The following is a 26,028-nucleotide window of genomic DNA, read 5'->3' as shown; positions in this document are numbered from 1 at the left end:
CAGCTCACTCCTGAGCTTTCACATTCCGAGGTCCGGCTCTGCAGCTCCCCAAACAAACAGCGACTTTTTTATCCGTTTCCCAGCTCACAACCTGAGACCTCAGATGACCAAATAGCCAGGAGAATCTCTGCTGTCAAAAAAAACCAAACAAAACCCTAGCACTAAACATAGCGACACTACATTGATGATTTCTACTAGGAAACAAACCTAGGCTCTGATTTCTAATCCAATTCAATAGGCATTTATTAAGCAACTATTACATATAAGACACTGTCCTAGGGGCAAGAGGAAAAGCTTCCTATAGGAGGTAGCACATACTACTGCATGTCCAGAGTGAGAAGTATACATAGAATAGCAGATAAAGAACTGCCCAGAAAGAGCTGCATCCAGGTCCTATCTGTGTGACACTGGGAAAGTCATTTAATCTTTCAGTGTTCTGAGATTACTGACCAGTACCAGTAAAGGCAGTTCTCTCATCTGAGAGTCAGCACATCCTATGGGAGGTTAGTCTCCTAGGAATAGGAATAGGAAGCGGTGTCTCCTCTCAGGGAGCTTACAATCTAACAGAGGAAGAGGAACATGATACAACATGTAAATAAGTCAGTGTGTATACTTCTACAGGTGTATAATTTTTTGAGGAAGGAGTGAATCAGGAAAGGCTTCCCTGGAGGAAGAATTTGAGCTGAGTCTTGAAGGAAACCAGGGATTCCAAGAGGAAGAAGTTCGGAAGAAGTTCATTCCTGGCAGGAAGGATAGCCCGTGCAAAAAGACAGAGGTGGGAGATGTAATATTGAGGGTAACTTCAAATATGCAAGTGTGGCTAGAACAAGGAACGTACAGGGTTACCCAAAAGCCTTAAGCTTTAATAGCTTAAAACCATACTGACTTGGGGACACTCTGGATGAAGGACAATTACGTCAAACAAATCTGAAAAGGTAGGTTAGAGACTAGTTCAGTGCCTTCTCCACTATGCCCTCTCTAAAACTGGGGAAAAAAACCCTTAAGTTAAAATAAATCTATCAAGAAACATCAGTTGCTGATGAAAACTGATTATTTTTCCCTTTAACCACCAAAACCAATTAAATTTTATTTTCTTTTTTTTCTTTCTTTTTTTTTACTAAAGCTTTTTATTTTCAAAACATATGCATGGATAATTTTTTAATGTTGACCTTTGCAAAACCTTGTGTTCCAAATTTTCTCCCCTTCCCTCAACTCCCTCCCCTAGATGGCAAGTAATCCTATATATGTTTAACATGTGCAGTTCTTCTATACGTTTCTATGATTATCATTGCTGCACAAGAAAAATCAAATCAAAAAGGGAAAAAATCAGAAAGAAAACAAAATGCAAACCAAAAGAGTGAAAATACTATGTTGTAATCCACACTCAGTTCTCACAGTTCCTCTCTCTGGGGGCAGATGGCTCTCTTCATCACAAGATCATTGGAGGCTAATCTAGATCATTTCATTATTGAAAAAAGCCATATTCATCAGAATTGATCTTCGTTTAATCTTGTTGCCGTGTACAATGATCTCCTGGTTCTGCTCCTTTCACTCAACATCAGTTCATGTAAGTCTCTCCAGGCTTTCTGAAATCATCCTGCTGATCATTTTTAAGTTTTATTTTCCAAAAAATGAGCACTAAACTCTGTATGAAATCCAGGAACAAACTGGATTTGAATCCTCCCTCTCCAGGTAGGTGGTACAGTGGTCAGTAAGACACAAGCTGTGTGACACCAGGAAAGTCATTTCATCTGTTTGCTTTCTGTTTCCCATCAGTAAAATGGGGATCATAACACCTACATTACAAAGTTATTGTGAGAACTAATGCGATAGCATATGTAAAACACTTTTTGAATGCTCATTATTATTATAGTTTCTATGAGTACACTCAGTCTCAATTTATCTATAGAATATGATACATATTTCATCTGAGTTACTGAGAGGCTCCAATGGGAAAATGTAGACAGCTTTTTATAAACCTTAAAGTGCTACCTAAATATCAGCTATCATTATTTTGTCCCAAAAAACAGCATATTAGTACACCCGCAACAGTATAAAGAAAAGGAAACCAGGAGCCAGATTATGGATGAGCTTTAAATGGCTCTCAGAAGAGTACATATATTTTCCAAGTGGCATGAGCAAGTTACTAGGCTACCCCCTCAGGCAGGGAAGTAACATGGTTAGAAGTGTACTTTAGGAATATCAGTGTGTGCAAAGGGGATAAATTGGAAAGGGGAAACAATAGAATCGGGAAGACCAATTAAAAGGCTACTGTATTAGTCCCGGGTGAGAAAGCAATAAAAGGGAAGTAGAATGGGTGAGCATGTCATGGGCAAGAAGGAAGCAGATGGCAGCTCTGGATAGCTTATGGAATTGATAAGTTGGCCTGTGATTGATTAATTCCAGAAAGCAGAGCATGAGGAAGAAGAGAGAAGAATCAAGTAGGAACCCCCAGTTGAGAGTCTTGGAAGGATATGCCATCCCATTAACAGTTAAAATCATCAATGAAACTGGGGTTGTGAATGTCTCCTTTCCAAAAACCTTCATAGCTCTCCATCTAATTCCCTCATCCAAACACTGCCTGTTCCTAGAAGACAGAGTATTTATTGAGTCTCCCATTCTAGGCACAGAGGGGTTAAGCAAAGTTGCCCAAGATTACACAACAGTTTCTTGAACTAGACTCCAAATCTCCTCCTTGCTAGAAACAATGCTCTTTCCAGGAAGCAGCCTGCCTCTTCTTGAAAGGTGGGAGAAAACTAGGCTATATTTGTATAAACAGAAGGCTTATTATGAATCATGTAAGTTGGACCAAGAATCTCGGAGTTAAATCTTAAACCTATAAACTTACATATTACCTACCAACTTGTGCCCTCAACTTGCTGCCAAAACAAAACTTGAAGCAACACGAATTCAATTTATATTCAAAGATGGGAACTAAGTTAGAACCCAGATACAGCCTCGGAGAACCGAAAATAGCCATAGCTCTCGTCTCCCTCCTCTCCCCAGCCTGGGATTCATTTATTTCTGTTCTGTGCTGCTCTGGACTAACCCACTAGAGAGGGAGAGAGCCTGCCTGAAGCTAAGTGGCATTCGACCTCATGGCCCCTTTCTGCTGGCAAGTAATAAATGTTAGCAAGGACCTGCCGGGGAAATAGATGGGGTGAGTAAGGTGAGGTCACAGAACAAGCAAAGGAGGGCTGTGGCTTCCACGGAAAATCAGAACCCCTAAACCAGCCTCTGTCCCTTCTATGCTGAAGGTCTGTTTGTACTACAGAAGGTCAACACTGTGGGTTTGAGTTAAAGTAGAATATGGGGAAATAACAGAAAAAAAAAACTGACTTCTGTCATGTTAAGTTTTCCTCTGTGCCATCCAGGCCAGGAAAGCGGTGGAGAAATAAGGGTGAAGAACGGTTCAGAGTCTAACAAAAGGATGGGGGCCAGGCCAATAAGACAGTCAACAAGAATTTATTAAGTATTTACTATATGCCAGCCACCATACAACTAAACACTAGGTATATGAAAAAAGACAAAAATAAAAGTAAAAAACTGCAATATTAAAATATTGCACATATTTTTAAAAAACTGTCAAGGAGCTCACATGCTATATGAACAATATAAACACACATAGACACTACATCAGACAGAATTGATGAAGGAAATGTCACAGAAGAAGGCTTTAGCCATTGGCAAGGCTGGGAAAAGCCTGCCCCAGAAGGTCAGACTTGAGCTATATCTTGAAGGACAAGCAAAGGCCATGGAGGCAGAATCTTCCAGGAATGGGAGATAGACAGGTAAAGGCACAGAGATAGGAGATGAACTGCCCTGAATCTTTTTCAGAATCTTAGAATATCCTAACTAGAAGGGATTTTGGAGATTACCAAGATTTGAAGGTGGGTGCGGAGACTGAGAGTCCCCTCATTAAAGGGTCATAGATCCTGAGAGGTTAACTAATCAAAAAAGTCACATCCTGAGAGATCAACTAATCAAAAGATAACAGATCCTGAGAGATCAGCTCATCATGGGGTCACAGATCCTGAGTGGTTAATTCATCAAAAGGTGATAGATCCTGAGAGATCAACTCATCAAAGTGTGGAAAAGCCTGAGAGATACAAATAAGAAAAATAAGATTTCAATGAGGAGAATCAAATGATACAAGACACATTAAGTCTAATTAAACAGGAGAGCCAGGATCCAAAATCAACTCCTCTCACCCCAAATCCCATTGTTCTTTTTTCCACACTGAACTACCTCTTCTCCATATAGCTTTTTCTTCAGAGTAGGAAACTGAGTGAAAATGACCAACCAAAGGACAAACAATTAAATTTTGAAACATTCCAGAAAAAAATTAGCAGGGGAAACCTCTATCTACACAAAAAAACTGAATAACTGTCCTTTTAAAGAAAATTCCTATAGCAGGGAAAGTGACTTTTGAACACAATTTTGTTATGCTAAATAAAATAAAATTGCCGATTCTACTTTGGATTATTTATTATAATATGACTAAAAAGTGGAATGAAAATCTTTGACCAGAATCCAAATAGGTTGTAAGAAAATAGTCCCTTGGATACTGGACCACTATCCTGGACTCTCATTTCTCCAGGAAGAAATTATTATCTCCATTTAAAAGAGAAAGACAGCTCCAAGAGAAAGGAAAGAAAAAAAAGAGTCATCCTATATTGCTGACCTATCCCCTCCTGGCTCACTTCTTTTCCCAGGAATGGGAAGAAAAGTAGAGAAGGGCAAATCTTAGCCTCCTCCCAAGGTAGTCTCTCTCTTTCTCCTCCCACCTTCACCCTATGGCTTCCTGCAGATTCTGGGAGAAATAGAATATGTAAGAGCGAGATCAGGGAGCAGGCTAAGATTCAAGAGACAAGCAGGGCCAGGTTCACAGTGTTTTCAATTACCTCTTCTGCCCTTCATTCAAATGTATACAAAAAGCTACAGTAGAGAGCCCTTCTCCACATGCATTGAAAGAAAAAGTTTGATAGACTGAGATAATCTGACACTTAACCCTTAGGGTGTCATGGACCCTTTGGGCAGCTAGATGAACCCTTCTCAGAATTTTGTTTTAAAATTCATAAAATATATAGATTGCAAAGGAAATCAAATATATTGAAATTCGCTTATCCATTTTTTTAAGTTCGTGGATCTCAGATTAGAGGCATAGAGGGAGCATGTTGGATCCTACATGTCCAAGTAAAGGAAAAGGATCCAGTGAGCTACATCAAGAGCAGTGATTTTGCTTTTCCTAGTTCTGCTGGGCGATGCAACAGACATCATCACCACCTACCAGCCTCATTCTTTAGTTTTCCTATTTGCAAAATGGGAAAAAGGTATCTACTCCACCTAGCTGCAGAGGTCAAATTCCTTACCAGGCTTCTATTTTTCCTATCCCCAAATAACCTATTCTAAAAATACAAATTGGCCTTCCAATACAGGCCACTTGCCCAGCCTCACAGCACTTAGAACACACTAGACACCTTTTCCCAAAGAAAGAGTATTTCTTCAAGCCAACTTACACATGTAGGTAAGCTCAGCTCCAAACAGGTTTCCCCACACAGTCCTCTCATCTGAAGAGGTGAGAAGCAATGGAAAGAGCATTGGATTCAGAATCAGAGGCTTGGGCATCTGGTCCCCTGAAGTCTCTTTCAGCTCTGAATCTATAATCCTTCACAATTTCAACTTGAATATCACCTGACCAGAAATTACCAGGTATGCTACCTGGCTGGACCAGGTAGTGATGGGCTCATCACTCCCCCCCCACACACACACACACCTAGGACAAGAGTTGAGGGAGATGCTTAAGTGGGTACAACTGCTGTCTTAGATAAGCCGAGTGTCATGACAGTGGGGAGGGGAACCTGGAACAAGAAATTGACTTCTCTCCAGCTGTACCCTATGAGCTTCAGAGTTGGGAGTTAAAAATATTCTTTCCCCTACTCTCAAAAATGGAAACCTTCCAGAGTCACCCTCCTACACACTTCCACTCAATTTCTGACTCTGGTTATAAAACCTTGCCACCAAAAATAGATTTCAAGGGGATTTCATAGCCTCATTCCTTAGCATAATTGTGGTGCTCACACGTACTTTTTTGTAAATTCTATTTCAATTGTTGAACTCTTTTCAAACCCTTGCCCCCTAAGTCTTAAACATCAGGGTGAGTTTCAGTGGCTCTCTCTTTTAAATACATACATACATACAATATATATATTTCTCACATTGTCAAGTAATGATCATTATAATAATTGCTAACATTTCTAAAACACTTTTAATGTTTGCAAATGCACATATGTAATATGTAATCAGATTTTTACAACAACCTTTTGAGATAAGTGTTTCATCACCATTTCACAGCTAAGAAAACTTAGGTTCAGAGAGGTTACATCCCTTGGACAGAGTCACAGAACTAGTAAATATCTATGAGAGGATTCAGATTCCCTTACTGTACCACCTAGCTGTGAAAGTCACTGGAACAAGGCCATCCCCTGTTTATTCCCCACCACTAAACCATCTGGGTTCTAGTCTTCCCTTCGATGACCTCTCCAGTCTTGCCATCCCTTCATCACCCTCCTTCCTTTTCCCTTCTTCCTCCCTTTCCACCATTTCTGCCTCACCTCATTTCACCTTCCTCCATCTCTTCCCCCACCTCAAACAAGCATCACCATTCTTGCAGCCACCCAGGCCCAAAATCTTGAGTCATCTTTGACTCCCACTCCTACACAGCTGCCTCGCCCTTCCACATGAGCCAATTTTAGAACAGGAAGAGACCTGAGTCCAACCCCCTCATTTGACACATAAGGAAATGAAGGCACGGATTTAAATGACTTGTCCAAAGTCACACAAACTAGTTTATTATGGAGCTGGGTCTAGAAATAGCACATTTGAACCTAGATTTAAAACTGGAAGGGAACCCCAGGCAAGAAAAATACAAGAAAGGTAAGCAAGTACAGTAACCCTACAACAAAATAGCAACGGAGATTTCTTTCTAAAAGTAAGAGAGGAGAGGTGGGCAAAGGACAAAGGCTAACTGAAGCAATGAGGGAAATACAGGTCTGCAACATCCCAGACTAAATCTCATAAAACAGTTCCTACAGGTCAATTGGACAGGTTACAACTACAGAATTGGAGAGGGGATAATAGTAGAGAAGTGAGGGAAAAACAGAAGAAATAGACGATAAACTGTAATCAAGTCAAAAGTTCATAATGAAGGGAAAATAACTCCTATAATCTTCTCAAGAAGAAGAGATCTTGTATAAAATTAATAATGTGGATACATTTTACATGATTGCACATTTAAAAACTGTATAAGATCGCTTGCCCCTCTCAGGGAAGGAAAAAGAAAGGAAAGAGAGAGGAAGGAGAGAATTTGAAACTCAAAACTTTATCCGAAAAGTTTTTTAATTGTTTTAATATGAAAAAAATAAAATATTATATAAAGATGAAGAAAAGAGCCTTAGAGGAGAATGGGCAAAGAGGCAAAGGGAAAGATTAAAATGGCAATTTTGTTTCAGTGATGGGAGGGGGTACCATTGATGAAAGCACACACTGGGGAAGTGAGATCAACTATAAAGGGAGATAGAAACCTCACAATATGTATAATCTGAAGAGATCTGGTGTGTAGAAAAAAGAGTGACTCATCCTGCCTCAGGAAAAGGGCTTAACAGACACTCAGAGGAGTGGGAGGGTATGGACACAAGGACAAAATTTCATGGCAAAAGGGGAGGGAGAGGAGGAATGACCACAGAAAAGGAAAAGGTTAACAACAAACTGCATAATCAGGAACATAGGAAAATTCTTACCATGGGGCAATATCCTCCCTATGACATGCAGAAATTGATATTTCTAGGAGTGAAGCTAAACAGAAAAAGGAAATTACAGGGAAAGATCTGCAAGGCAAAAATATAGAAACAATTTAGAAGAGAGAACTCAAAATGGGTATTTTAGAAGCATTAATTTTATATGCAATGCAGAGACTTACAAAAGAAAACTTAGCAAGTATAATGGCCATAAAATTAAGAACAAAATGTCAGATTGGCTAAGATGACAGGAAAAAATAATGATGATTGTTGGAGGGGATGCGGGAAAACTGGGACATTGATGCATTGTTGGTGGAGTTGTGAACGAATCCAACCATTCTGGAGAGTAGTTTGGAACTATGCTCAAAAAGTTATCAAACTGTGCATACCCTTTGATCTAGCACTGTTACTACTGGGATTATATCCCAAAGAGATTATAAAGAAGGGAAAGGGACCTGTATGTGCACAAATGTTTGTGGCAGTCCTTTTTGTAGTGGCTAGAAACTGGAAACTGAATGGATGTCCATCAGTTGGAGAATGGCTGAATAAATTGTGGTATATGAATATTATGGAATATTACTGTTCTGAAAGAAATGACCAACAGGATGATTTCAGAAAGGCCTGGAGAGACTTACACGAACTGAGGCTGAGTGAAATGAGCAGGACCAGGAGATCATTATATACTTCAACAACAATACTATATGATGACCAGTTCTGATGGACCAGGCCATCCTCAGCAATGAGATCAACCAAATCATTTCCAATGGAGCAGTAATGAACTGAACCAGCTATGCCCAGAAAAAGAACTCTGGGAGATGACTAAAAACCATTACATTGAATTCCCAATCCCTATATTTATGCACACCTGCATTTTTGATTTCTCACAAGCTAATTGTACAATATTTCAGAGTCTGATTCTTTTTGTACAGCAAAATAACGTTTTGGTCATGTATACTTATTGTGCATCTAATTTATATTTTAATGTACTTAACATCTACTGGTCATCCTGCCATCTGGGGAAGGGGGTGGAGGGTAAGAGGTGAAAAATTGGAACAAGGGGTTTGGCAATTATTAATGATGTAAAGTTACCCATGCATATATCCTGTAAATAAAAGGCTATTAAATAAAAATAAAAAAATTAAGAACAAAAGTAGAGAAAAGACAAAAAAGGATAATAAATAATGAAGAGAATGGGGGTGGAAATCCTTTTTTTTTCTTTAGAAAAAAATACAAAAAAAGTTTTTAAACAAATGAAACAAGTTAAAGGAAAGGAGAGAAAGATAGATTTTACTTGGCTTTATTTGAGGGGAAAAATTAAATAACTAAATATTAAGAAGAAAAAAAGGAACTAAGAAGTAAAATAAAACTTCAAAATTAGAGACAACAGGATAATAAATAGGCAGGGATAGAACGACTGAGAATAAGGAGATGAAATCTAGTGAGATTCAGGTTTCCTCAAAGTAGATTAAGATAAAATAACTAAAGATACAAAGTACCATGTTTATAGAAGGAGAGAAGAAAAAAAAAATCTTCATTTGAAAAAGAACAATTTTAAGCACAGAGGTAAATATAAATTTAAATCTCATAACTCAAATGTGAATGGCTGAAACTATCCAATAAAAGTAAAAAGATTGATAGACTGGATAAGAAAACAAAACTTCATTATCTACTTGCTGACAAGAAACACACTTTAAAAATAAACACATTCACAGAATGGGATTGAATTTTTTTTTTACTATGCATCAGGTAAATCCAAAACAGTAAGAGTTTTAATCATGGTATCAAACAAAACAAAATCATTCAAAAATTAAAAATAGAAAAGCAAGAAGACTATATTACACCAAAACAAATCATAGACAACAAAAGAATATCAAGAGTAAACAGACATCCTCTAAAAGCCCTACCATTTAACTTCATGAAGGAAAAATTAACTGACCCACAAAAATAACACAGACAATAAAACAATAGTGGCAGGAGAATTCAATGTCAGTCTCTCAATTTTAAATAAGTCTAACAGAATGATAAATAGGGAAACTATAAAATTGAACAATTGCTAAAGAAACTAGAACTAAAAAACTCATGACATCTTATAAATGAAACTACTAAATATCATATGTATTTCTTAGCACCACATGAAACTTTTACAAAAAATAACCATGTGTTAGGCCACAGAGATATTAAAAGTAAAAATAAATAGGCAGAAATAGCAGATTCATCCTTTAAAGACCGTAACACAATAAAAATAGTAATACATTCAAGAAGCACAGACAAAAGACACTGACCCAAATGGAAGCTTACCATTGAATTCCTAAATAAAGAGTAAATTAAGAAAATCACAGACACAACTATATATTTTGAATATATATACATATATTCAATTATAATTATGAAATATATATAATTATGAAACAGCATACCCAAATTTCTGAAATGCAACTAAAGCAGCCCTCTAGGGGAAAAAAATCATATTCCCTCAAACATATATTAACAAAATAGAAAAAGAAAGGATTTATTAAATAGATACTCAGTTTTGAATATTAAATTAAAAGGCCAACAAATAAATCCCCCCAAAAAAGCAAAAAGCAAAGTACATTAAAAAAATTTAAAACTACAAACCAAAAAATAAGCTAAAGAAATGTTAAAACAACAGCTACACCCAAAGAAAGAACACTGGGAATTGAATGTAAACTTCTTGCATTTTTGTTTTTCTTCCCGGGTTATTTATACCTTCTGAATCCAATTCTCCCTGTGCAACAAGAGAACTGTTCAGTTCTGCACACATTTATTGTATCTAAGATATACTGTAACCTATTTAACATGTATATAACTGCTTGCCATCTGGGGAGGGGGTGGAGAGAGGGAGAGGAAAAATCGGAACAGAAATGAGTGCAAGGGATAATGTTGTAAAAAATTACCCTGGCATGGGTTCTGTCAATAAAAAGTTATTAAAATAAAATAAAAAGAAATGTTAAAACAACTAAAACCTAGTTCTGTGAAAAGACTAATAAAATTGATAGACCTTTATCCAAACTGTTTCAAAACAGGACAGAAAATTTTATATACCGTTGTATTTTAACAAAACTGAGAATCAAAAGAAATAAAGGACCATCTTCAAAAATAAAAAACAGCCAAACAGAAAATCAAATAATGATCTTAAATAATTCAATCAAAGAAAAGAAAATACAATTAGTTTTAAAGGAACTACAAAGGAAAAATGTTCCTGGTTCTGATAGATTTCCAAGAGGATTCTATCAAAATTTTTAAATAATTTGTACTGATGCTTCACAAATTAATCTCAAAAATAGAGAAAGGAAGCAAGCTACCTTCTAATAGACAAAGATAATCCTAATGTCTAAAACAAGAAAGGATAAAGCATAGAAAGATAATTATGGACCAACATAGATCATCTATGAATATAGATTCAAAAATTTTAAATAGACTACACTGATTAATCCAAGAAATCATTCATCCTAAGTAGGTTATATAAGGAAACCAAGAATAGTTTAATATTAAGAAAACAATCAACATAATTAAACATATTAAAAACAAAATCATCCAAAATTGTGTGATTATCACAGTAGATTTAGGGAAGGCATTTTACAAAGTACAATAGTCATTTATGCTTAAATTTCATAAAAACAGACATCTAAAACCAAAAACAAACATTACATGCAAACTAGAGGAACTACTAGAAGCTTTTCCAATTATACAAAAGCAAAGCAAGGATATTCATTTTATATGATTTGAGAGTTCTAGAAATACTAGCAACAGAAATAAAATGAAAAAAATTAAAGATGCAAATGTAGATAAAGAAGAGATACAATTTTTATTGAGGCTACAATAATCTACTTAGAAAATCCTAGAGAGCCAGCAAAGATACAATTAAGGTAAATTAATAGCTTCTGCAAACTCAGAAGCCAAAAAATAAAATCTAAAACATCAACAGCATTTATATATAACAATAAAATCTAAGGCACAATAATGGAAATGAAATTACATTCCAAATAACTATAAAATACCTAAAATCTCTGAATATTAATCTACAAAAAGTCCATACAATACTTATATGGATTCAATTTCAAAGTGTTCCTTCAAGCAATTAAAGAGCAACCAATGGCACTGGCATATTCAGTGCTCATGACTGGGCCATGCCAATATATCAAAAATTACATTATCAAAATTAATTTGCAGTTTTAATAATATACCAATCAAATTATTAAAGTGATATTTTACAGAACTTGAAAAATTAGCAAAATTCACTTGGAAAAATAAACACTCTAGAATATCAACTTAAATTGTGAAAGAAGCTAAGAAGAGAAAATAGCACTTACAACCTCAAACTATATTAATACAACAGTCATCAAAACCATTTTGGTTTAAAAAGGTTTACCATGTATCTCTCTCTTTCCCCATTCATACTGACTCATCTCTCTCCTTATATTTATTTAGCCAGTCAACATTATCTATTCTTCCTTCCTAATGGCTGTTCTCCTTTCACATCCCATTATCACTGGCACCCCCCAAGTCCAACTCCTCAGTGACGCATTTCTAGATCACTACAATGATCTTAACTGATCTCCCTGCAAATCAGATTCCCTACAATTATTCTTTAGATCTGAAATTAAAAGAGATCTTAAAGACTATCAAGTGAATCAGAAATTCTGGACTTTTTTGTGTGTGGTGGCCCCCTTTCACAATCTGATAAAGCCTACAAACTCCCCAGAATCGTGTTCTTAATATACAAAATAAAATATGTAGGATTACAGAAGAAAGCAATTATAAAGAAATATTGATGTAATGTTTTCCCCATCTAAGTTCACAGAATCCTGATCTAGTCTAAGCCCACCCCCCTATCTTATACAGATGTGAAATGTGAAGCCAGAAAAGATGAGGTATTATAAAGAGAAAGTTGTTCAAAATTTCAGGTCTTTTGGTTTCAAAGCCATGGCTTTTTTCCATATACCCCTTGTAGTCCTCTCCATTCTCATTCTATTCTTTATATCATCCCTAAGCTCAAATCCTAAAATAGCTCCCTTTTGATACTTCATCACATTCAAGGCCCTCCATTAAGGTAGGAAACTCAATTAATTTGACCCACCCATCCTCACTTTACACTACTCCCACTCCACCAATAAGGCACTCTCCTCACTATCATGTGAATAGGTTTAAGAATGCCCCAATGCATCTGTATCCCAAAGAGGTCATAAAAAAGGGAAAAGCACTCACACATGCAAAAATGTTTGTAGCAGCCTTTTGTAGTGAAAGGAACTGGAAACTGAGTGCATACCCAACAGTTGAGGAATGGCGGAATAAATTATGGTATATTGAGATAATGGGATATTGTTGTTCTATAAAAAATGATGAGCAAGATGATTTCAGAAAAACCTAGAAAGACTTACATGAACTGATGCTGACTGAAGTGAGCAGAATCAAAAGAAAATTGTACACAGTAACAATGAAATTATATGATGATCAGCTGTGATCACTTAGTTCTTTTCAACAATGAGGTGATCCAAGACAATTCCAATAGATTTGGGATGGAAAAGCAGAGTATTTTAACTGTTTTGTTGTTGTTTGTTTGCTTGGGGTTTTTTCTCTCGTTCTTTTTTTTCCCTTTTGATCTGATTTTTCTTGCACATCATGACAAATGTGGAAATACATTTAGAAGAAATGTACATGTTTAAATTATATTGGATTACTTGCTTTTAGGGGAGGTTGGAAGGGAGGAAGAAAAATTTGGAACACAAGTTTTCCCAAGGGTGAATGCTGAAAACTATCTTTGTATGTATTTTGAAAAATAAAAAACTATTATTATTTTTTTTTAAAGAATACCCCTATGGCTTCATTCCTGGGATCCCCCTACCTTAAAATGATCTCCACCTCCCCAAATTCTTGCTCAAGGGAATTTTTCAAGCTTCCTCCCAGAAATCCTGCCACAATAAAATACTATCTAGTTTATCTGTATTGTCTGCAGGCAGTTAACTAGTACAGTGGATAGAATGCTAAAGCCTATGCTAAAGTCAGGACAACTCATCTTCCTATGGCACATCTAACCTTACTTAGATTGTGTGTCTGTGACTTAATGTATGACCCTGGGCAAGTCACTTAACTCTGCCTCAGTTTCCTCATCTGTAAAATAAGCTGGAAAAGGAAATGGCAAACTACTTCAGTATCTTTGCCAGAAGAAATGAATACGACTAAACAACAACCAGCATAGAACCTGGACCATAGTAGGAACGATATAAATGCTTTAAGTTATTTTCCTCAGAATTTCATGACCATTTTTATCTCACCAACCAGACCCTCTGAAGGCAGTAGACCCAATTGAATAACATTTGTTGACTGCTTGTTTCTGTGAGCTTCTGACTAACTTCAATAGCCACGCTGGTCACTTCAACTACCATCTAGGTCTCCTCAGAGACATCTCACTACCCCCTAGAGGAAAATCTGCTGTTATCCTCAGTTCTTCTCCTAAGCTAACATTTAACATACCCATCCCTTTTCAGTAGCTATCATAGCCCAATCCTACACCTTCTGTCCCAGTCTGGATGACTCTTCTTTCTGTCGATTGTCACTCTTGTGCCCCAGAACTCGCCTTCTGCTGTCCCATGTAACTAACGCAACTCCCTACTAATTCCTTGGAGCTTCACCCACCCCAAGTCTCCTTCCCTTCATTTAATTAAACTATACCTCAAGACCCACCCTATTCTGGGCAGTGCTCCAGATTTAAAAGGGAGCTTAGAGGCTATTCCTTCCAAATTCCTACCTACCACAGGAATCATCCCCCTCCAAAAACCATCTCAGACAGAACATCCCACAGTCTCTGTCTGAAAACCTCCACTGATGGGGGAGTTTATCTGACTATGAAAAGGGAGGGAAAGATGGGAAGGAGAGAATATGGAACTCAAAACTTTTTTGTAAATGTTAAAAACTGTTTTAACATGTAATGGGGGAGGAGATAAAAATATATTTTTTAAAAATACATGCCTTCAAATATTTAAAAACCACTACCAAAAGAGGCAACATGGTGGAGTATAAAATGTGCTGGCTTTGACCCTAAGTTCATATCCTACAACTATTATTATATATAGATAAATTAACAACTAATATATATTATATACAATATATAGTATATAAATATTACTATCTATATGATCTTGGGCAAATCACTTAAGTTCTCTGGGCCTGTTTTCTCCCTCTGTATAACAGGAAACTAGGAAGTTTCCAAGGTCCTTTCTAGATCTGAATCTGATTAATATGATCACGTTCCCCAAATCTTCTCCAGGCCAAACAAACATCCCCCAAAGACAAACTATTCTGCCCATTCCCTGGTTTCCAGCTGCCTTACAGTATTGAGTGAGAGGTTTCAAATGAGCCTGATTCTTTCTCTAACTCACCAGCAAAATCCCCACTTTGCTGCTTCCCTCCTATGGAGCTCTATTCTTCAGCACATTCCTATTTCTGCAAACTCCCAAGTCATAAACTCCTTGAGGGCAGACAAGATGTCTCTCTTTAATCTGTTGCTCAAGCACCTGGGAACAAGGCCAGGTATCATCTCTTCCACTAATTTCCCAGCAGGGACCAGGCCATATAGAACTTAAAACATCTTTGCCCGGTTTCTGGTTATCCCAGCATAGACAAAGGCAATAAAGCCAGCTACCAAAATGCTGAGGTCCATAAGAATTTGGATTTGTAAACCTTTGGGGGCTACCTGTATTGTTCTTATAAATCCTACTTCCTATATATCTCTACATTGGTGATAACATAAAAGTCACTAATTCAATTATTACTTAGCACACAGACTAATTTTAAAGCATTGTGCTAGATACAAGAGATGAAATCATATAACAATATTAATATTAATAATAAAAGGTGTAACAATAATAATAGCACGTATACATGCTTTAAAATTTGCAAAGTGTTCAACATACATTATTTCATTTGATCCTCAATCAATCTTGGAAGATAGGAACTATTAAAATTCTCATTTTAGAAATGAAGAAAATCAGGCACAGAAAAATTAAATGACTAACCCAGAGTCACAAGAAAAGTAAATATCTGAGATAGGATTCAAACACAGGTCTTCCTGACTACAAATCCACTGGCTCCAGTGGGTTAGACTCAGGGTTAGATATCACATTTAATACACATTCCCTGGCCCAATAGAGATTATAATGGTAGGGGAGAGAAGTAGGAAGAACACCTCCACACCCATACTCACTCCCTCTCTCTATCTTTCTATCCATTTATCTATCTTTGTCTTTCTCTGTCTCAATCTCTCTCTGTCTCTGTCTCTCTCTTTTTTCTCTCTGTCTCTGTCTTTCTCTGTCTCTGTCTCTCTCTCCGCTGTCTCTCATACACATACTTTCTCCATCTTTCACCGTCTCAATCTTTCTATCTCTATCTCTATCTCTCTGTCTCTCCATCTGCTATCTCTCTCCCTGTCTTTCTCTCTCTCCATCTGCTCTCTCTCTCCTACTTCCTTCCTCCCTTTCTCTATCTCTCTCTCTCATACATACAACACACTCTCTGTGTCTTTCTCTGTGTGTGTGTCTCTCACACACACATACAGAGAGAGAGATTTACTATAAAATGCAATAACTACTGATGAAAACAGAATACAAAAACATGAAATGCAAAAGGTTATACCAGATCTGAAATGAAGGAAAGTTCACTTTCAACTGGAAGGTTTCATGTAGTAGATGACTGCTGAGGATGAAAAAGGGAAAGGACTTAAATAAATGGAGATAGAAAAGGAAAGAAGAGTAGCTGAAGGACTGAATACACTGAGAACAAAAGAAAAAACAGACACAGGAAATCATGATACAAGGGACAACAACATTCCATATTTGTCTAGTTCATAATACCTGAAAGGGAAATAGTGAATCACATAAAGATGGAAATGTCGATTGCAGAAAGCCTTGAAGGCCAAGTTGAAGAGTAGACAATATCTGGTGGGCCATAAGAGGCTTTCTCTTGCCAGTCTGTAGACAATCCATAGTCCTCTGCCCAGAGCTTCTGCTGCCTTGAGCCTCCCACTAACCAGCACACACAACACAGAGGCACAATAAGCAAGGACTCTCAGTGGATGGAGAAGGGCAAAGGGAACACTCCCTGGGAAAAAAGTCGAAGGGAGCCCTTGTACAAAACAACAGAAACCTCAGCCTTGTCAGTCAATTGGCATTTATTTAGTACTTACTGTGTTCAAGACCCTGGGGACCCCAAGAAAGGCAAAACCACAGCCCTACTTCTGCTCCCAAGGGGCTCCCATTCTAATGGGAGACAACATCATACAAGAAACATGGATGGAAAGAGGAGGTGACCTTAGAGGTCCTAGCCATTAGCGGGAAGGCAGAAGGGGGAAGTAGAGCCTGGCGGCACAACCCCCAATTACTGGAAAATAAAACCTAATATCTTTGGCTCAGGTTGTGTGAGATGATGCCCTCTATGGCCATACACACACATGGCAGACACCTTGGTGGTGGCTTTCATACATAACCACATTATAATCACATATAACTATATATAACCATTGTAACCATAACAGACATAGCCTCTGATCTTCAGGGAAAATTTAAGTGGCAAGTGGAATCGGGAAATGATTACCTAAAAGGGACCTCTAACAAAGCGAGAAGAAAAAAACTAAAAATTTAGTTGACTTTGCAAAAATAATCATTAATGTAAAACTATTTATACATACACCCTTTATGCTCAACTACCTAAAAGTATAGTCATCATGATTTAGAGAATTAATTTGTTAGTTTCCAATTAACTATTTTATTTGATTACTATCTTTATAATTTGTCATTCTTGAGGTTTAAACACTGCAGTTTTAAAACATTAGCCAGAATATGACAATGCACCCTTTATATATTCAATAAATATATGACAGAAAATTCCCCATTACACTTCTACAACATGGTCAGTAATGTTATATAAGGAACTCTCCTGAGTCAAGGTGAAGGTTAAAGTGAGGGCCTCTGAAGATTGACTTAATGCTATAATTCTGTGATTCTAACTACCTTCTTCTCCCTTCCATTTTTTCCTTCCTTGATTCTTTTATTATATAAAGACCTTCATTCTCAGACCATGTATAATCATTTATGTACCTATCATTATTTTGTTTGTCATCTTCTCAAACTATTGCAATAGGCTGCTGGTTTTCTTGCCTCATATCTTTTTCCACTCTAGTCCATCACTGTCCAATTAATCTTCCTCAAGTGCAGATCTAATCATATCAATCTCCCTATTCAATAAAATGCAGTGGCTCCCTATCACCTCCAGGATCAAATATCAAATTCTGTTTGATTTTCAAAACCTTTCATAACCTGACCCCCTCCTACCTTTCCAGTCTCCTTACACTATATTTCCACCATCCTACCTATTCTGAGATCCAAAGGCACCAACCTCTTTGTTCTTCAAATAAAACATTCCACCTTCCAGTGCTGTGCATTTTCACTAACTGTCCCCCATGCCTGACAAGCCTTCCCTATTCATCTCTGCCTTCTAGCTTCCCTGGCTTCCTTCAAGTCCCACCTAAAATCCCACCTTCTACAATAACCCCCTGAATGCTACTACGTTCCCTGTTAATTATCTCCAATTTGTCCTGTCCATATCTGGTTTGTACACAATTGTCTGCATGTTGTTTCCCAATAGAAAGACATTGGATTTTCCCTTTCTTTGTATCCACAGTGCTTAATCTATTGTCTGGCACATAGTGATATGATAAATATATTCATATTATAATTATAATAAACTATGTATTTATAATTATTAATGTCATGATGATATTCGTTTTTATAATTGCAAATACTTAATAAATGCTTCTTGACATTGATTTGCCTTTCATCCATACACTTCTTCTAAGATATGTTTGTGATTGTTCAATATATTTATCTATTTCTGTGTTAGCCTCCTTACTTACCAGAATTATAAATTCTATAAGGTCAGAGGCTAATTTTGTCCTAAATTTGTCATCTTCCCCAGGACATCTATTGCATTAGATGATAATATTCTCTTTTGCTGCATTCTTCCATTCCATCTCTTTTTCTATTCTATCTCTTCCTCTCTGATCTTCCCCTGCTTCATCCTTTTTTCTTCATCATTTCTCTCTCATCTTTCTGACCTTGATCTGGATTCTCCTTCCTCTTTTTTAATCCTCCCTACCATCCTTCCTTCTTTTTCTCCTCTCTCCCTTCCCCTCCCCTCATCTCCCTCTCTTCTACCTCTCTCTCTCTCTCTTTCTCTTTCTCTCTCTCTCTCTCTCTCTCTCTCTCTCTCTCTCTCTCTCTCTCTCTCTCTCTCTCTCTCTCTCTCTCCTTCTTTTTGCTGGCTTCAGGGTTTTTTGATAAGTAAAGCCTCAATAATTCCCTTTAATGGAGGAGGAGGAGGGAAAAAGGTCGGGTTGAATTAATGAAAGTTCTGAGTAATACAATGTTATTAAATTAATTCCATTTTATTATCTACAAGTAAGAGCAGTCACACTGCTGACCCCAGGAAAAAGAGGCTGGAGAATAAGTGTTTTAACAAATAGATAAGAATCCATTTATAATTAACACATTCATTGTTTCAAATGATGCCATTAAAGGTCTATACTCTTTAAGTAGGTTAACGTTTCCCTGGCTAATACAATCGATTTGCTTAGCAAATTCACTTCTTCCTCTCAGATCAAGGTAAAAACCTATTACAAAAGGGTTTTCTCTATTTCCCAGACCCAAAAGTTAGCATAGTAGGAGTGGGTTTTTTTTACCTCATTACAACAAATTTTCCATGGAGAAAAATATTGTGAAAGTGCTTTCTAGCTGGGACAAAACCCTCATTTTACAAATGAGGTAACTGAGGCCCAAGACAGTTAGTTAAGTGACTTGAACAAGGTCACACAGGTATTGCCACAGTTCCCTGTAGGAATTCTTCACCTCTATACCCTGTCTTGATAGTTGTTGCTAAAAGGGATGGTGAGATATAGAAGAAAGGAATGCCCTTTCACCAAAGCTGGGGAAAATGTAAAACTCCTTTATGTTGGAAAGAAGAGGAAAAGAAAAGGCTGGTTTTCACCATGGGAGAGCAGAAAGAGAAAAATGGATTCCCCAGTTTCCTGATTTCCCACATGGAATTTAGGCTGCATTTTCTCCATGAGAATTATAGTTCTATAGATAAAATTATTAACAGACCATTAGGACTGAAAGGGGTCTCAAAGATTTTGGACTTTTCATTTTACAGCTAAGGAAAGTGAGGCCCATTAGAGCAAAATTAGTTGTCCCAAACCATAAGGTTAGTATCACGTCCAGGGAGGGGGGAATAGCACAGGTCTCCAGACTGGCAAGTCAGCTCTCCATCACACCTTGATGCCTTCTACTCAGAAGTTCAGGTGCACTGTGGGTTTCTGTCAGATCATTTGGGAACCTAACTACCAATTTATAAGATGGTTTCTAAGGAAGAATGTTTTCTAGGTTCCAAACAAACCAACTTACAGGTGAACTTTTAGAACACAATCCCACTGCTCTGTCTGATTGTGCTCTGTTTCCATTGTATCAGGAAGATGAAAGAACAAAGATAATTGCTGATAATTGCAGCTCAAGTAGCAATTATCCCTCAACTTTGCTCACCTCCCTCCACCTCCAGTATCCCCCTCACTTCCATCTAAACAATCAAATCCCCTTTCCCCAGAAAGTACAAAGATCCTGGAGCCAAAAGAAAAATAGAGTAATAAAGCTTTGCCAGATAGCAATTTACTCCCCAAAGCCTTGTTTGGGATGTTTTTAATAATAATAATAATAAATATTTTCATATCATTTCAGGTTTTACAAAGTACTTGATATCTGATATCTCTTTTGTGCTTCACGACAAACCCTATAAAGTAGGTAAGATCATTAACCCCATTTTATAGAAGAGGAAATTAAGGCAGGGAAAGGTTTACTGATTTTCTATAGATCAAAGAGCTAACAAGATATGAGGCTGGATTTGAACTCAGATCTTCTGAATTACAAATCCAATACTACTATATCTCTTTTTATGGCAGATGGCATCTGAGATTTCTGTCCTGAACATACCACTATGTATCCTCAGACACCTATTTTTTCATCACTTCCTCTCACCCCCAGGTGCCTAGAGAAAACCTCAGACACACCCACAGAAGTCATGATGTAGTGAAGAGCAAGCTAGATTTGAAACTAGAAAAGACCTGGGTGCATATCCCAGTTAACACAATTACTAATATTTCAACCTCCTTACTTAAATTCTGTGGATCTCAGTTTCAGAAAAGGGGGAATATTCATTCTTGCACTAGCCACATTTCACAAGGTTTTTGTAGGAAGCATTTTGTAAACTTTAAAGAGCTATAGAAAAATAAATTGTTATTGTCCCCCAATTCTAGTGTCTTTCCTCTGTTGATTATTTTCATTTACCCCAGATACAGCTTGTTTTTGTACATAATTGTTTGTATGTTGTTCCCACACACACACATACACACACATATCATGATACTGTGAGCTCTTCAAAAACAGGGACTATCTTTTGCCTTTCTTTGTATCCCCACCGAGTCAATGACCGACCTCTTCCCCTCCCACTAGGCACCTGTCTTTCTTCTCAGAATTAAGGAAGTGGATTGGAAGGGAAAGGTTGCTATTTCTATTGCCCCCTCTTCCTCCAATTGCATGGGCTACCATCTACTTTATACATGACCAACTGAAGTTGGTAGCACAGAAATGTTTTTATGAAAAGCAGTAGTGCCACATACAAATATATACACAAAGATTCATGTCTCTCGACCCCCTAAAGTTCCCTAAATACTATCTACACCAATGGAGTCTCACTGTGATCAATCCTACAAGCCCAGGTCCAAGGACTGAATTCTGAGGCGAAACTAAGTTAAGTTCCCAACCAGAAGGTTGGACTCAGCTGCAGTGAATCATAAGATCATACATGTAGAGTAAAAAGAGATCTTAGCAGCCATTCAGTCCAACCCTCTCCTATCATTTTCACTAAGGTGGGAAGGCCTTTAAATCTGTATTAATGAAGGAAGTATCAACACTAATGATATCACATAATTTTAAAATAGATATATAATATATTTGCATATATATTATATATATCGTGGGGTGAGATTTAAATATATACATATACACATATTTAATATACATAAGTGTATATGTTAATGTATATATTATACATATATACATGTGTGTGTGATATGTATATATTTGTGTGTGTAGGTGTAGACAGACAGATATAGAGAGGCAGACAGACAGACAGACAGATAGGTAGATATGTATGTATGGAGTGGGGTGGGATTTAGACCTGTGTTTTCATCAGTGTAGAAAATTCCCAGTGAGGAAGAATCTAAGTATATCTAAGATGGGTACTAAAAAGCAAGTTGTTGTGCTTGGCCTTGAGTACTTCTTAGATACTGACTGGTTTCAGGAAACAGGAATCTCAGTGGGATCTAAGTTACTAAGCAGGTGCTGATCTCTGGCAATAGAGAGAACCTTATACCAAAGAAATCAAAGGATTGGGTGTGCCTCTTTTACTCCTTTCCTTTAAAAAGTCTAAACTGTAGAGAGATTTAGAACTGGAAGGGTAACGGTTTGGTCATGTATACTTCTTGTGTATCTAATTTATATTTTAATATATTTAACATCTACTGATCATCCTGCCATCTGGGGGAGGGGGTGGAGGGAAGGAGGGGAAAAACTGGAACAAGAGGTTTGGCAATTGTTAATGCTGTAAAGTTACCCATACATATAACCTGTAAATAAAAGGCTATTAAATAAATAAAAAATAAAAAAATAAAAAAAATAACTGGAAGGGAACTCAGAGTTAGGTATCTGCTCCAAACACATCATTTTACAGATGAGGAAATCTAGATATAAATAAGTAAAAATGTATAAATCTCTGCAGCTCACACCAAACTAAATGAGACAGAAGCCTTTGGACAAAGGACATTTCTTTCTTCTCAAAGTTCTGACCCTGACCTGAAAGACTGAGATCACCAACAACAAATAACCAGGGAAAGTTAACCAGAATAACCAGAGCTCCATCATGGGCCCAAGGGTCTGTCCACGAATGTCACATTAACCACCATCTTCACTCCTATTCTCCTAGCTTTGGTTCCACTCCATCCTCTGGGGGATATATATATATTACCTGGACCACAGCAACCTTCTCAGTAGAGAAATCAGTACTTTCCACTTCCTTCACTCTTATAAGAAACAGCCATGAAATTATCAGAAACTGAAGACCAAGGTGAAGTCCAGGCTTAAACCAAACAAAGGTGAATTAGATAAATTTCAGTCTCATATGTCCTCTACCTCAACCATAGCCAGTTGCCTAGATCCTGTCCTTGAGAGCCTAGGTCCTATTCTTTCCTGAACTTTCTTATGAAGCAATCCCCAATATAGCTGTCCACAATGCCCAAATATTATCCCTGGTTTTGGTTCCCCTGGGGGAAAGGGAAAAGTTGTCAAGGAATAAATAATAAAATGGAAGAAAGAAAGAAAGAAAGAAGAGAGGGAGGGAGGAAAGGAGGAAGAAAGACAAGAAGAAAGAGAAAGGACATGAAATTGAATAGAAAGATGAGAAACAACCAAAAATTCAAGTATTGGTCAGTTGTTTGGGCTTTCTGGAAGATTCAGAAACCGTATCCAGGAACTGCAATTCTTTCCATGCCTTTCTCAACTTTGTCCTTACTTCTTATTGAAGAGGGGAAGGGAGATGGAAAATGGAAGGACTTAACTTTCTTGAAGAAAAGCCAAGATATGCTTTCTGATTTATTTGGGAGGTGGAAGGTGGGAGGTGGAAGTTGTCTTGGCCTAAATATTTTGGGTGAAATCTCTCATTCTCAAAGCAACTGAGTACATATTCTAGAGATGCACTCCAATCTTAGCCATAAGCCAGACAGTCTAGACAGCATTAGCTGGCCAGGATTTCCCTGATCCTGTAGTCTCCTGCCTCGGGAGATCCTACTCTTATTTCCTCCCCTTTACTCTTTAATATTGCCCCATTTAGAATGTCTCTAAATCAAGCCCTGCATTAAGCTATGGCCTTTGATTTGTCTTTATTCCCATCCCTACCAAAGAGCAAAAAGATTTAATAGAAATTGATGGTTCCTCCAATGGAGGTTTAAAAAAAAAAAAACTAAGCTTCATATGCATCCAAATCAAACCCCCAACTTACCTTATCTTAGGGAAATCCCATGCCATCCGACAAATTAACTGAATGACCTTGGAAAAAAATCACTTCTGCTCTCTGAGCCTCAAAAACGTCCTCCTTAAAAGAGGGGCTTGAACTCGAATGATATCTAGATCCTTTCCAGCTCTAAAGTCCTACGAATAAAGATCCCCAGGCCCTGGCCTTGATTCAGGGTATTTGCACCTTCCCAGAGGATGTAGGTTTCACATCCAGTTGGGCACAACATCCCCAGTGCAAGACAGCGCCTGGCACAAGCTGCTCTTAATAACTCGAATGCTTTAATGAACGACAAGTTCAAGGGCCTGTGGAATGGACAAGGTTCTGATTCAGCACGAAAAAAAAATCAGATTTGACAACCCAGGAGGTAATTCACTTCCTGGCGGAGATTTCCAACTGCAGCTAACCAATGCAGAGAAGCTAAAAACCCCAGCAGGGACAGAATGTTAGACTTCCAGGTGGGAGAATGTGGCCAGAGGATCTGAGATCCGAATGCAACCAGCTGCAGAAAGCCCGCGGGGTCAGCCCACCCTGCCGAGACGGAACCCGCAAAACTCCGAAGGGAAAGAGGGCAGAGTCCCGCGGGATGATCAGAAGAGGCCAAGGACTAGGATTCCGAGGAGCAGCGGAGATGAGGTCCCGCCCCTGCTCCTTTCTGCCTGAGAGCATCTCCCCTCTGAGCCACTGAGCCAGCGGTCATGGTCTCTGGACCAGGGAGAACGTCTCCGCTAACACACACATCCGCCCCATCCCCGGGGAAAGGCAGGCGGCGGAGGCAAGCATTCGGACACCCCCTAGCACCGGGAAGGGGGTTCTGGGGAGGGGGAGCGGGGGAGACGGCCAGAACGCTGGAGGTGTCTCCTCCCTCGCTGTGGACGCCGATGCTCCCGTGGCCCTCCGAGAGAAGAGCCCGTCTCCTTCTCTCTCGGGTCACCGAAGCCTCTCTGTGCAGTGACGTCCCCCTGAGCCTGAGCTCAGAGAAGGGACAAGGGGTTACCCCCTCCCCCAACTCCGTGTAAGTGTCCCTGGTCCGACCCTTTTCCAAACTCCTCCCCTTTTCAAGCTGCGACTCAGGTGCTGGAAAAGTTTCCGACACACATAAGACGCCCCAATACCCCCTCCTCTAATTCAATCTCTCCCCCACTCTCGTGCCTAGGCAGCAGGAACCCCAGCTCCTTGGGGCTATTGCCTTTCCTCCCATCCACCTCCCGCCCGTGCTTCCCGTCCATCCGTCAGTCCGTCCATCCCTAGCCCAGGCCAGCCCAGCCTCGGCTGCTGGCCGTGCTCTCCCCATTGCCGCCGGCTCAAGGTCACAGCTGACACCGCGCTCCCTCTTTGCGCCGGACTCCCTTCCCCTGGCCGCTCCGGCCTGGCACAACCATGGCGGGAGAGGGAGGAGAGATGCGAGCCCTCCCTTCCCCAGAGCCCCAGCTCGGAGCCGGCCAGGGGTCGTGGCGGGAGCCCGTGGGCCCTCCGGAGAGCCGCCCCGCCTCACCTGAGCGGGTTCCGGGCGGCGGGATGCTCCGGCTGCCGCTGCCGCCGCTGGCGGTGCCGCGGCCGCTGCCGGGGGTTGCTGGGGCTGCTGCGGCTGCGGCTGCCGTCCGGACCCTGAGCCAGTGCCCGGGCGGTCGGGCAGGCGGGCGTGCGGACCGGCGGACCGACGCTGCGGCTGCGGCTGTGACTGCGGCTGCGGCTGCGGCTGCGGCTGCTCCACGGGCTGCTGGCTCGGTCGCCGCTGCCCCGCGCCCCCACGCCCTCCCCTCGGGGGTCCGCCCCCGAGGCTGCCTCCTGCTCCGGCTCCGCTGCGCCGCCCGCTGCCGCTGCCGAGGCCGCCCAAGCTGCCGCACTGCTCTCTCCTCTCCTCTCTTCTCCCCTCCTCTCCCCTCCTCCTGACGCGGGTCCTCCCTCCCTCCTCTCACTCTTTCTCCTTCCCTAGCTCTCTTCTTTCTCCAAAGTCCGGGCGGACAGCTAGGACCCCGCGAGGCCCCAATACAGACGGACCCAGCTTCGCCACCCCCTAACCCGAGCTGGCCCCACGTGTTTAGAACTG

At 39.3% G+C, this 26,028-nt stretch overlaps 1 protein-coding gene across 8 annotated transcripts in view; it reads right to left on the bottom strand.

Moving 5' to 3' along the window:
• The window catches only part of ATP2B2 (ATPase plasma membrane Ca2+ transporting 2), a 647,176-nt gene extending 621,647 nt beyond the window's left edge, over positions 1 to 25,529 (bottom strand). For 7 of the 8 annotated variants that reach the window (XM_031955187.1, XM_031955103.1, XM_031955098.1 and 4 more), the window contains exon 1: positions 25,474 to 25,529. The gene's annotated coding sequence lies outside the window, so the exon portion shown is untranslated. Of the gene's footprint in view, positions 1 to 23,966; positions 24,893 to 25,473 lie in introns of those variants that run through there. The other variant, XM_031955106.1, reaches the window with a different exon arrangement.
• Positions 25,530 to 26,028: the final 499 nt, after the last annotated feature.

Source organism: Sarcophilus harrisii, chromosome 1 (genome assembly GCF_902635505.1).
Source record: "Sarcophilus harrisii chromosome 1, mSarHar1.11, whole genome shotgun sequence".
NCBI classification, from domain to species: domain Eukaryota; kingdom Metazoa; phylum Chordata; class Mammalia; order Dasyuromorphia; family Dasyuridae; genus Sarcophilus; species Sarcophilus harrisii.
The sequence above is the reverse complement of the archived record's forward strand: the minus strand, read 5'-3'. Positions and strand labels throughout refer to the sequence as shown.